The following is a 13,563-nucleotide window of genomic DNA, read 5'->3' as shown; positions in this document are numbered from 1 at the left end:
CAAACACCTTAAACGCAGCGATCGCTGTTGACCGCTGCATTTAAGGGGTCAATGGTGGGGATCGGTGTGAATTTTGGTCCCCGCCATTACAGCAGGCAGGTGAATGACAGCTTACAGCATAATCTCGCGAGACTACGCCTGCTATGTTGTAACTCACAGAGACGCTACAGAAGTGGTCAGGAGAATGAATACACATCACGTCCTGGCTGGAGGTAATGTATATTCATTGTCATGACACATGAGTAGCGTTATAGTGTGTTTATGTGGCTGCACATAGTGATATAGCTATATCGCAATCTGCAGTGTAAATGAATGGAGAGAAGTGTATGACGCGGATTGGTCAGCGTCATACACTCCTCTGTACAATACCCACTTGGTCATATAGTAAAACACGCCCAGTTGTCCATTGAGAAACTCATTATCATAAAGCTAATATAGGTCATAACTCCATCAAAAATGATCGTTTTTCTCAATAAAAAACACTGCTGTAATCTACATTACAGCGCCGATCACATCATGTACAAGATAGGCCACTTATAATGTGGTGACAGAGCCTCTTTAAAGGCCCTTTTACACGGGCCAATGATTGGACAAACGAGTGTTCATATATACAAATAAAAACGGCTTTATCTGTCAATGCCCGATGATCAAGCTAATGCTATTCAACATCAGCTGATCGTATAGTTTATACAGCAATAAATATTATCGTTGTCGGCAGCGCATCGTCCTGTGTAAACACGGAGATGTGCTGCCGACATGATGGAAATATATGGGGATCAACGACCATAGTAATGAGCACTTGTCCCCATACATAAGCAAGCATGGTGAAGAGAGCAAAATCGACGACGCTTGTTTTCTCAGCACATATTTGCCAGTGTAAATAGGACCTTAACTCACAGAGCATTGCCTAGACTGGATACAGTGACATCCACTACTCAGGTAAGAGCAGGACTGGGTCTGCATAGGTTTCTAAACAAGAATGTTCTCATTCACTCAAAGAAAATAAAGATCTTGAAAATGGTGAATGACTGCAACAAAGTATATTAGAAAGTTGCATAACTTTTTTTCATGCAGTGCTATTAACATAAAATCAGAAAACCCATTTAACGTAGGGTAACCATGCATGGTCGCTTCATCAGGAATTGAGAGCAGACAACATTCTCAGGATTCGTTGGAGTCTGACCCCCCACCAATTAGACTTTTATGTAATATTTAGTGAGGGTCGTAAAAACATAATTCCCAATGAAATACAGAATATATTTGAAATGATGGAAAAATTTAGTTAAATTGTATTTCTCTATGATAAAGTTACTATGGCACATAATTACATTTTAGTAATTAAAATTTTTCATTGATAATTAAAAGAAAGACACGCCTAAGTATTCAAAAGAAAAAAAAAATCAACATTTTAAGATTTCAAACGTTCAATATTTGCATTATTGCAAAAAGATAATGAGAAAAGAAATCTGGAAGACACTTAGAAGACAATATCATTTAAGAGAAGACTTCATTTTATTAAAGAATAAAGCTTTATAAAATCAATAGGTAATAAAGTATGAATACAGAGTAATTTACACTCATCAATAGCATCAAGTCAACAAATTGATGCAGAAAGCAGAATTGTATCTACATCATGTATATTGCATTAGGAGAGTTTCTAAATCAACAAAAATGCCATATTTGCAAAACTGAAGTTTGGTCTTGATTTTGGTAAACAAAAACAAATGACGGTGGGAATGGCAGCACTATACTAGTCCTTCTCAATGAATTAGAATATCTTAAAAAAGTTTATTTATTTGAATAATTCAATTCAAAAAGTGAAACTCATATTATATAGATTCATTACACAGAGAGTTGATCTATTTCCAGCATTTTTTTTTTTAATGTTGATGATTATGGGTAACAGTTAATGACAACCCAAAATTTTGTGTCTCAGAAAATTAGAATATTATATAAGCCCAATCTCAAAACTTATTTTTAATACCGAAATGTTGGCCTACTGAAAAGTATGTCCAGTATATGCCCTCAATACTTGGTCGGGGCTCCTTTTGCATGAATTACTGCATCAATGCGGCGTGGCATGGAGGCGATCAGCCTGTGGCACTGCTGAGGTGTTATGGAAGCCCAGGTTGCTTTGATAGCGGCCTTCAGCTCGTTTGCATTGTTGGGTCTGGTGTCTCATCTTCCTCTTGACAGTACCCCATAGATACTCTCTGGGGTTTAGGTCAGGCGAGTTTGCTAAATTTTGGGTTTTCATTAACGGTTAGCCGGAATCATCAACATTAAAAGAAAAAAATGCTGGAATGGTTTTCAATTAACAGGTATGCATTGTCAAGAGTTAGGGCCCATTCACACGAATGTGAATAACGTCTGTGTGCTGCGCGTGGAAAACACGCGCTGCACACGGATACATTGATTTCAATAGGGCCATTCACACATGCTTGAGTAAAACTGCATGTGAAACTCACTGCATGTGCTATATTGGTGCATTTTCACGCATATTCAAGTCAATGGGTGAGTGAAAACCACGCACCGCACATGGATGCACAACCTTGTGCGGTGCATCAATTTGATTGAAAAAAATAAATAAATAAATAAAAGCATGCCACTCGCACAGCGCACCGATGCATAACGCTACACACACGGACCAGATTCACACGCGTTTTTCACACGCGTGAATCTGATACACTCGTGTGAATGTAGCCTTATTTTGTTGAATTTCTTGACTTCATAATGTGTTTGAGATGATCAGTTCTGCTGTGCAGAGGTAGGATTGGTACACACTTCCATACAGTGTTTAGCCCTATTCAACTACTGTTCTAATCCACATTATGGCAAGAACCACTCAACTAAGTAAAGAGAAACGACAGCCATCATTACTTTAAAACAGGAAAGTCAGTTAATCCGGAAAATTTCAAGAACTTTGAAGGTATTCCCAAGTGCAGTCAAGAAAACTATCAAACGCTATGATAAAACTGTCCCTCACAAGAACTGCCCAAGGAAAGGAAGACCAAGAGTGACCTCTGCTGAAGAGAAGTTCATTAGAGTTACCAGCCTCAGAAATAACAAATTAACAGTACCTCATATCAGAGCCCATATAAATGCTTCACAGAGATCAAGAACCAGACACATCTCAACATCAACTGTTCAGAGGAGACTGCGAGATTTAGGGTATGTACACACGAGAAGTGGCCTTTACGTCTGAAAAGACAGACTGTTTTCAGGAGAAAACAGCTGCCTCGTTTCAGACGTAAAAGCTCCTCCTCGCATTATGTGAGGCGTCTTTGACGCTCGTAATCTTGAGCTGCTCTTCATTGACTTCAATGAAGAACGGCTCAAATTACGTTGCAAAGAAGTGCCCTGCACTTCTTTGCCGAGGCAGTCAATTCATGCGTCGTCGTTTGACAGCTGTCAAACGACGACGCGTAAATGACAGGTCGTCGGCACAGTACGTCGGCAAACCCATTCAAATGAATGGGCAGATGTTTGCGGACTTATTGTAGCCGTATTTTCAGACGTAAAACGAGGCATATTACGCCTCGTTTACGTCTGAAAAAAGGTCGTGTGAACCCAGCCTTAGGGCTTTATGGTCAAATTGCTGCAAAGACGCCACTTCTGAGGAACAACAAGAAGAAGAAGAAAATTGCTTGGGCCAAGAAACACAAGGAATGGACATTAGACCAGTGAAAATCTATACTTTGGTCTGAAGAGTCAAAATTTGAGATGTCTTTGTGAGATGCAGATTAGGTCAGAGGATGGTTTCTACAGGTGTGGTTACCATCATGAAGCATGGTGGAGGAGGTGTGATGGTACTTTACTGGTGGCACTGTTGGTGATTTATTCAAAATTCAAGGAACACTTCACCAGCATGGCTATCACAGAATTCTGCAACGACATGCCATCTGGTTTGCGCTTAGTGGGACCATCATTTACTTTTTAACAGGACAATTACCCCAAACACACCTCCAGGCTATGTAAGACCTATTAGATTAAGAAGGAGAGTGATGGAGTGCTGCGTCATATGACATAGCCTCCACAATTACCCAACCTAAACCCAATCGAGATGGTTTGGGATGAGTTGGACCACATGGTGAAGAAACAGAAGCCAACAAGTGCTCAGCACCTCTGGAAACTCCATCAAGACAGTTGCTAAACCATTCCAGGTGACTAACTCATGAAATAGATTGAGAGAATGCAAAGTGTGCGCAAAGATGTCAAAGCAAAAGGGAGCTACTTTGAAGACTCTCAAATATAAAAAATATTCTGGTTTAACACTTTTTTGTTTACTACTTAATTCCATTTATGTTTCTTCATCATTAACAAGTCTTCAATACGGTTCAAGAATGTAGAAAATAAACAAAAAAACAAGAAAAACCATGGAAAGGTGTGACTAGTACTGCATATACACACACTATATATATATATATATATATATATATATATATACACACACAGTGAAGGAAATAAGTATTTGATCCCTTGCGGATTTTGTAAGTTTGCCCACTGTCAAAGACATGAACAGTCTAGAATTTTTAGGCTAGGTTAATTTTACTAGTGAGAGATAGATTATATGAAAAAAAAAAAAAGGAAATCACTTAGTCAAAATTTTATATATTCATTTGCATTGTGCACAGAGAAATAAGTATTTGATCCCCTACCAACCATTAAGAGTTCAGCCTCCTCCAGACCAGTTACACGCTCCAAATCAACTTGGTGCCTGCATTAAAAACAGCTGTCTTATATGGTCACCTGTATAAAAGACTCCTGTCCACAGACTCAATTAATCAGTCTGACTCTAACCTCTACAACATGGGCAAGACCAAAGAGCTTTCTAAGGATGTCAGGGACAAGATCATAGACCTGCACAAGGCTGGAATGGGCTACAAAACCATAAGTAAGACGCTGGGTGAGAAGGAGACAACTGTTGGTGCAATAGTAAGAAAATGGAAGACATACAAAATGACTGTCAATCGACAACGATCTGGGGCTCCATGCAAAATCTCACCTCGTGGGGTATCCTTGATCCTGAGGAAGGTGAGAGCTCAGCCGAAAACTACACGGGGGGAACTTGTTAATGATCTCAAGGCAGCTGGGACCACAGTCACCAAGAAAACAATTGGTAACACATTACGCCGTAATGGATTAAAATTCTGCAGTGCCCGCAAGGTCCCCCTGCTCAAGAAGGCACATGTACAGGCCCGTCTGAAGTTTGCAAATGAACATCTGGATGATTCTCAGAGTGATTGGGAGAAGGTGCTGTGGTCAGATGAGACTAAAATTGACCTCTTTGGCATTAACTCAACTCGCCATATTTGGAGGAAGAGAAATGCTGCCTATGACCCAAAGAACACCGTCCCCACTGTCAAGCATGGAGGTGGAAACATTATGTTTTGGGGGTGTTTCTCTGCTAAGGGCACAGGACTACTTCACCGCATCAATGGGAGAATGGATGGAGCCATGTACCGTCAAATCCTGAGTGACAACCTCCTTCCCTCCACCAGGACATTAAAAATGGCTCGTGGCTGGGTCTTCCAGCACGACAATGACCCGAAACATACAGCCAAGGCAACAAAGGAGTGGCTCAAAAAGAATCACATTAAGGTCATGGAGTGGCCTAGCCAGTCTCCAGACCTTAATCCCATCGAAAACTTATGGAGGGAGCTGAAGATCCAAGTTGCCAAGCGACAGCCTCGAAATCTTAATGATTTACAGATGATCTGCAAAGAGGAGTGGGCCAAAATTCCATCTAACATGTGTGCAAACCTCATCATCAACTACACAAAACGTGCTTGCCATCAAGGGTTTTGCCACCAAGTATTAAGTCTTGTTTGCCAAAGGGATCAAATACTTATTTCTCTGTGCACAATGCAAATAAATAGATATAATTTTGACTAAGTGATTTTCTTTATATATATATATATATATATATATATATATATATATAATCTCTCTCTCACTGGTAAAATTAACCTAGCCTAAAAATTCTAGACTGTTCATATCTTTGACAGTGGGCAAACTTAGAAAATCAGCAAGGGATCAAATACTTATTTCCTTCACTGTATATGTATAAATATATATATATATATATACACATATACACACACACACAAACTGTACATACATACACACATATGACTTGAGATGACTTAGAAACTGTTTGAGATGTAAAGCAAAAAAAAAATTAAAACAAAACGCTACTAAATACAAATTGAAATCATCAGGATTTCCTTACAGGCAGCCACAGTATTTTAACATTGTAAAATCACATGTTCCAGCTCGGAATTTTTGTTTTGAGCTGGTGATTGGAAAAAGAACAGTCAAAGCTCACATGGTGTCACATGAGAAGACGAACAGTATCCCATTGACAGTCTTATAGCTTTTAGAAATGGTTATAGAGCCCCAGCCTTACAGATGTGGAACAACAATAGTTGTAGTGGTCTGATACCATGATCAGCTCCCTATTAAATCACAGCTACTTGTCGTGTGTGAGCAGGCATATAAAAAATAAAATCCATGTCAAGTGCATACTGCTTGTAGATTCACCCCCAGGAAGTAAAAAAAAAAAAAAAAGTCAATGAAATACCAAAACTATAAAACACCTTAAAAGATATCATCATTCCAAAAACAAATCACTCATAATCAGTATAATCAGTAATTATAATCACTTGCAATTACTGAATCCGGAAGAACACTCATTTCCAAAACCGCATTGAAAATTCAAAAACATCAGGTGAAAAACTTCTCAGGAATCACTCGCTTCCCTCATCCGGCAGGTAAAGAATCACAAAAAATTAGGCAATCAGCAAAGCGGAGGGAGACAACTGTATCACATGTGAAGCCTCTAAAACAGTGATGTCTGTGGCACATGAAGACAAAAACAGAGGCTGCTTGTAAATCCCACCTCAAATATCTCTCAAAGGAAAAAAAAAGCCACACAGCTCATGAATAGAACAGAAGAGGGGAAATAAACCAAAACGGGAGCCCAGGGAGAATATAAGTACAGGTCAGTGAATTTTGGACATTGGACTTTAAATCTATACATGTGTGTATATAGATCATAACCAAAAAGCAGCAAACACTGATAAAGTATCCTTATTATAGGTCAGCAATGTTTGATCGGCAGGGGGAAAGATCTTCGTGAGCCCCGCCAATCATCACAATGAAGACCCTACTTACGGGCCTGGTACTCTTAGGCTGAGTTCACACGAGCATGTTACGTCCGTAATGGACGGAACGTATTTCGGCTGCAAGTCCCGGACCGAACACACTGCAGGGAGCCGGGCTCCTAGCATCATAGTTATGTACGACGCTAGGAGTCCCTGCCTCTCCGTGGAACTACTGTCCCATACTGAAAACATTACAGTACGGGACAGTTGTCCTGCAGCGAGGCAGGGACTCCTAGCATCGTACATAACTATGATGTTAGGAGCCCGGCTCCCTGCAGTGTGTTCGGTCCGGGACTTGCGGCCGAAATACGCTCCGTCCTTTACGGACGTAACATGCTCATGTGAACCCAGCCTAACTTATCAGTGATTTATACCCCACAATCTCCTAGAAATCCTCTATAAGCAACAACCTCAAGCTGATGTCTTGAAATCAGCGCTTAAAGGGGATATCGGGGTATCTTGGTTTAGAAACCATTTTCATACAGGCTATTATGAAATTCTGAGTTAATAGGGAGAGGTCGTCTGTTCAGGATCCTCATCTCTTGACCAGAGTAGAGATCGGTTACAAGAACATCTCTCACTCTGGAGGACTTGTCCTGTCCTGCATTACACAGACTATCCATTGATTTAAATGGGCACTAAGTAATGCTTAATTTCTCCTGTGGAGGTGCTGCAGGGAAAATTACGTTGCATAAAACCACGAAGCGTATCCAACATAGAACCCGCAGCACATTCCGCCCGAAAAACCGCATCATATTGTGGTGCAGTTTTTCAAATCCGCACCGCATGTAAATTTATGAATGTTATCGCTACGTTTTATAAATCTCATTACTTTGCGGCTACTATGACGTTTTATGGCCCGAAAAACGGCTGAAAATAGCTCGTGTGAACATACCCTAATGAAGCAACTTTCCAATAGGTGTTAATTTCCAACCATTCTGTTTCGACAGCTCCAATGCATCTCCATGGTAACAGGCTACATACAAACCGTGTGTAGTCTGATCCTGCAGTCATCCCTTCTATCTGTCTAAGGCCGAATTCAGACGAACGTAGATTACATCCCTGTGACAGCCGTTAAAACAACGGCCGTCACACGCACGCACGTATTTCAAGGCTCACATGTTGTTTCAACGGACCATGTTAGGGGTTTTTGAAAAATAGAACATGTCCTATTTTGTTCTGTTTCCACGGATCCCTCGATAGACTCAAATCTATGGGGATCCGTGAAAACGAAACCCGCACATGGAACCTCGGAATTCAACAAATTCGGTTAGGTTAAGCAAGAAGTAGGGGACAGATAGAAAAAAGTATGACTGCAGGCTCAATCTACACAGGGTTTGTTTTTTTAGGTCTCAGTGGTTAGACCCCTCCAACAATATAACATTTATCACCTATGCTGCGCAAACGTAATAAGTGTTAATAATTTATAAAACCCGTTTAGGGTGTATTCACATGGTTCGGTTTTGCCACGTGACCAAAAACCGCACTGAAAAAACACATGAGTTTTAACTGTGATTTGAGGCGTTTTTGAGCGAACTGCAAAACCGCAGCAAATCGCAAATAAAAACACATTCCTTTTCTTAAGTGCGGTTTTCGGCCGCACTGCAAAACCGCAGTGTGTGAATACACCCTTAGGGTAAGTCCACATGTAGCGTAAATATTGCTCATTTTCTGCAACAGATTTTATTGCGGAAAATCCGTAGCATAATACATTAACATCAGAGTGCATGAGATTGAAACAAATCTCATCCACAAACTTGTAAATTATAAGCGGGAAAAAACGCAAAAAAATTGACCTGTAGTGCAGTTTTTAAATCCGCAGCATGTCAATTGTATTTGCGTAATCGCTTCTTCTTTGTTGCGTGTTTTCCCCATTTAATTTAATGGGGAGGTAAAACCTGCAACAAATCGCAGATATTGCAATTTTTGCAACGGAAAAGCTGCGATTCCGCTGCAAAAATCTCAACTCAGGAAAAAAACAAAACAAAACAACATCTTATACTTACCCAGAATTCAGTGCTTCTTCATCCAGGCTGGCCTCCTGGGATGACGTTTCATCCCAGGGCTGCAGACGTGAGGACGTCAGAGGGATGCGTCGCTATGGTAAGTATATCCATTTTAATTTTTTTTCATTGCATGATTTCCACTGCGGACATTCTGGCCCAAAAAAGTGCACCACAATTTGGTGCGGTTTTTCAGCCGGAATTCCCTGCGGCGACCAGGGCGGATACACTGTGTGCTTTATTTCTCATTTTACACTGAATCCGTCATTCCCGCGGACCTGACGAGTTCAGTGTCCGTGGCGTTCATAACTTGGATGTGATCGATTACAGGTGGATCCTGCATGTCCGAGACACACAGGACCCGCCGACACTGAACCCGCCAGGTCCACGGGAGTGACTGATTCAGTGTATAACCAACTATACAGCTGCTCTGTGTGGAGAATACAGAGCAGCATCTCCAAAAGTAAAACTATTTTTTAATAAAGACTAATTATAAAGTTACATTAAAAACACAGACTAAGCTAAAAAAAATGCCATCAAAAGGTATATATATATATATATATATATATATATATATATATATATATATATATATATATATACACACACACATCAGTTTAGATGATGGGTGCATGAAAACCTCCCGCTATTATTCACCTGACATATCTGTTCATACAAGAGATTCAACACTTTTGATATATTGTGTTTGACCTGCTTTTCCGCTCATGCACTCAGCTTTGTATGGACTCTGTACTGTGGTCCATACTATGAACCCTGTACTCTATGTGCTCCTGCATGGTTTCTAGGTAAGAATACCTCTATGATACGGCCTGCCATTGAACATGCCACCTATGAATCAGTGAGAAGATAAACTCTTTGTGCCACTGTATAGAATTGGAGGCGTAATATAAGCCCATAGCAGGCTACGGGTGCTGTTTTAGGGATCCCTGCAACCAGGATCTATAATACGGCTATGTGTATGTGGAAAAGGATTAGTGTCCCTCTTAAAACCATTTCTACCATCTCAGCAGGCAGGAAGTTGTGGCGACACTGTAACGCTAAAGACGAAGAAACCAATAAAGAGGAAGTCAACAGCTCAGCGATCACATCCACCTCAACAACGAGTGAAATTAGTCAAATACAGATAATAATGTTGTTTATAACATATATAATGGCTACAAAGCAATATGTAAAACATTCAGGTGCAGACAGTCCCCGTTATACAGCACTCTGCGCACTGACTGACCCCTTCTGCTTTACATGCTAGTAGCAAAGAAAAAATTCTATTATACTGTTAAACTTTTCATATATTGTACGCATATTTACCACATTCACAGTTAGGCCCCTTCCACGTTGCGTTTTTTTCGACACATCAAACGTACCCTCAATCATACTAATGGAGGCCAAAAGTGTGTTCTCCGCCGGGAGGTATACCATTTTTTTGCTGGATAGAATAGCGTGGTAAGGTATGCCATTCTATTGAGAGGCATCCAGCAAAAAAAAACATATTTATTCTAACATGGTACCCTATGGGCGACTGATGCCACTGTATGGCCTCCATCACAGGGATCCGTTAAACAGATCCATCAAGAGCTTTTCATGATGTATCTTAAATCTTTCCCAAAATAGTCTATGGACATTAGTCACCCATAGGCTCTAATATGTGACCTGTTTAAGGGCTTGTCCACACGTAACAGAATTTCTGCAATTTCGTTGAACGTAGCAGACTTTCCGCTACAGCAAAAACGCATTATTTCCTGCATTTTTGACTGCAGAAAATGGTGCAGATTTTGCGGCGCTTTTCTCAATGCTGGGAGATGGTGACATCTCCTCTGAAAAACGCAGCATTTCAGTACATTTTCCGCAGCAGGAATTTACATGATACGGCCCAAAAAAATATGCAGCGCAGGTCAATTTTTACGTAGCGTGTGGATGAGATTTGTTAAATCTCACCCACTTTGCTGCAACTGTATTCTGCCGCGTATTTTCCATCCACAATTCCGGATGGAAAATACGCAGCAATTCCGCTACACGTGGATGAGCCCTAATAGATAAATCATGAAAAGTCTCATGATGTCTTTGTTAAACGGATACCATTATAGCCTATGGGTGTTGAAATGCCATTGTCACTGCCGCCATTAAATGCACATGTTGGGAGCTTACCTGGCGTATACGTCAAATGGAGACCATAAACGCAGCGTGAACAGAGTCTTACCAATGCAAAAAAGGGGATACAAATATAAACATTGAAAACATCTTTCTCCAAGGAAAACTGGGTCATAAAACTATAGTCCATGTCCCATACACAACCCGGCCTAGTCACATATCTTCACTCCACCTTGTCCTCAACTCCTGCTGCATCACCCTACACTATATATCCATGCCAGCTCAGATACCAGATGGGTGACGGATTCCCATTGCCAACACAAGGGGCTGATACCCTGGACAAAATAAGTGCCATGTACCTACGTGTCCCTCCTACCATTCCATCTAGATAGCAAGCTCTTATGGGCAGGGGCCGTTCTCTATTTGTCTCATTGTTGTTCATATGTTTTGATAACTCGTTTCTTACTTCCCAAATTCTAAAGTGCTGCCAAATATTTTGGCGCTATATAAACATTATTATTATTACTACTATAGTATATTTCTAGGAATATGGTAACTTTCTTGACAGTTCTATCAATAAAAAGTATGGTATCATTTCATTATACATTTGTGTTTTTTTATTATTTTGTTTACACGGATCCAAACACGATATGAACATAGCCATAGAAATGTTATATATATATATAGATATATATATACACACACACATACAATTATTGTATACAGTCAAAGTAGACGACTTATTTTTTAATATTTGTCGCTATCATATAGTGCCGCACTATTGCCCCCCTAAAAACAAGAGCCGCTGAACTACAAGCTTGTGAGGATGAAGAGAAATATATAGTGACTGAGTGACAACCACAGGGACAGCTGTAAAGAAGACCCTCATTGATAGGGGTGACAGTATAGGTTCATGTGTCTGTAGGCGCTGCACATACAGCTGGAGTCAGACGTACATGATCATATGACTAAAGAGGAAACGACCATGTCACCTCAAGTAAACCCACTGCCTGCCCGCCGGCCCTTGATATTATAAAGTGCACGGATACAGGACAGGCAGGAGGAGCACACAGTCTAGTGGTCACCTGCCTGACACTTTACCAGGACACCAGCATCTACCCCACTGTATCATAGTGACATCTGTGTACTCAGTCCCAGGACGCCGCTAGAGTCAGCTCCCAGCCATGCCCATTAACCGGCACTGATTATTCTAACACCATCTTATCGTTCATTTTATAAACCAACAGACAAGTAATTAAAAAGGAGGAAAAGCACAGTACCTAACTGGAAGCAGCCATGACAGGGAGACACTAGGAACAGCATCAAACTACAAATCCCAACAGTCCTTGCGGAAGAGCGGCTACAGTGGCCGAAGAGGGTCAGGCGTTTTACATGGTCTGCTCCGGAGTAGAATACAGGAAGTAAAGACTACAGTGTATAATACCCGCTGAGAGATAGGACCGGGCTGTTTATGGTTTTGTTTTTGTTTCCTTACATCTATTTACATACATTATGTACATCTACCTATGTATATATCTAGCGAGCTGTCTGTTTATATTACACCCACCGTTTGTTTATATGAGAACATTTATTTATTTATTATATTCTCATATAAAACAAAAATGGTAAATGTGTAATATAAATATATCGAGAGATAGGTAACACTGTACAGAACCAAATGTGTAAACTTGAAGGGCATAATGCACATACTATATATATATATATATATATATATATATATATATATATATACAGACCCACATAATATACATACAGGTCTTTCTCAATTAATTAGAATATCATCAAAAAGTTCATTTATTTCAGTAATTCAATTCAAAAAGTGAAACTCATATATTATATAGATTAATTACACACAGAGTGATCTATTGCCAGCATTTTTTTTATTCTAACTCTTTAATGACCAGCCTATTTTAAAGAGGCTCTGTCACCACATTATAAGTGCCCTATCTCCTACATAAGGAGATCGGCGCTATAATGTAGGTGACAGTAATGCTTTTTATTTAAAAAAAAACCTGTTTTCACCACTTTATTAGCTATTTTAGATTTATTCTAATGAGTTGCTTAATGCCCAAGTGGGCGTTTTTTTACTTTAGACCAAGTGGGCGTTGTACAGAGGAGTGTATGACGCTGACCAATCAGCCTCATGCACTCCTCTCCATTCATTTACTCAGCGCATAGGGATCCTGTTAGATCCTTATGTGCTGTCTTATACTAACACATTAACAATACTGAAATGTTTAGACAGTGAATAGACATTCCACGGGATG

General features: G+C 40.1%; 1 protein-coding gene across 3 annotated transcripts in view; it reads right to left on the bottom strand.

The window, feature by feature from the left end:
- Positions 1-12,629, bottom strand: part of TBC1D5 (TBC1 domain family member 5) — a 475,979-nt gene extending 463,350 nt beyond the window's left edge. For all 3 annotated transcript variants that reach the window (XM_075827228.1, XM_075827227.1, XM_075827229.1), the window contains exon 1: positions 12,556-12,629. The gene's annotated coding sequence lies outside the window, so the exon portion shown is untranslated. The remainder of the gene's footprint in view (positions 1-12,555) is intronic.
- Between the last annotated feature and the right edge of the window lie 934 nt (positions 12,630-13,563).

Source organism: Rhinoderma darwinii, chromosome 5, assembly GCF_050947455.1.
Source record: "Rhinoderma darwinii isolate aRhiDar2 chromosome 5, aRhiDar2.hap1, whole genome shotgun sequence".
Classification (NCBI taxonomy): domain Eukaryota; kingdom Metazoa; phylum Chordata; class Amphibia; order Anura; family Rhinodermatidae; genus Rhinoderma; species Rhinoderma darwinii.
This window is presented reverse-complemented; position numbering and strand designations above follow the sequence as displayed.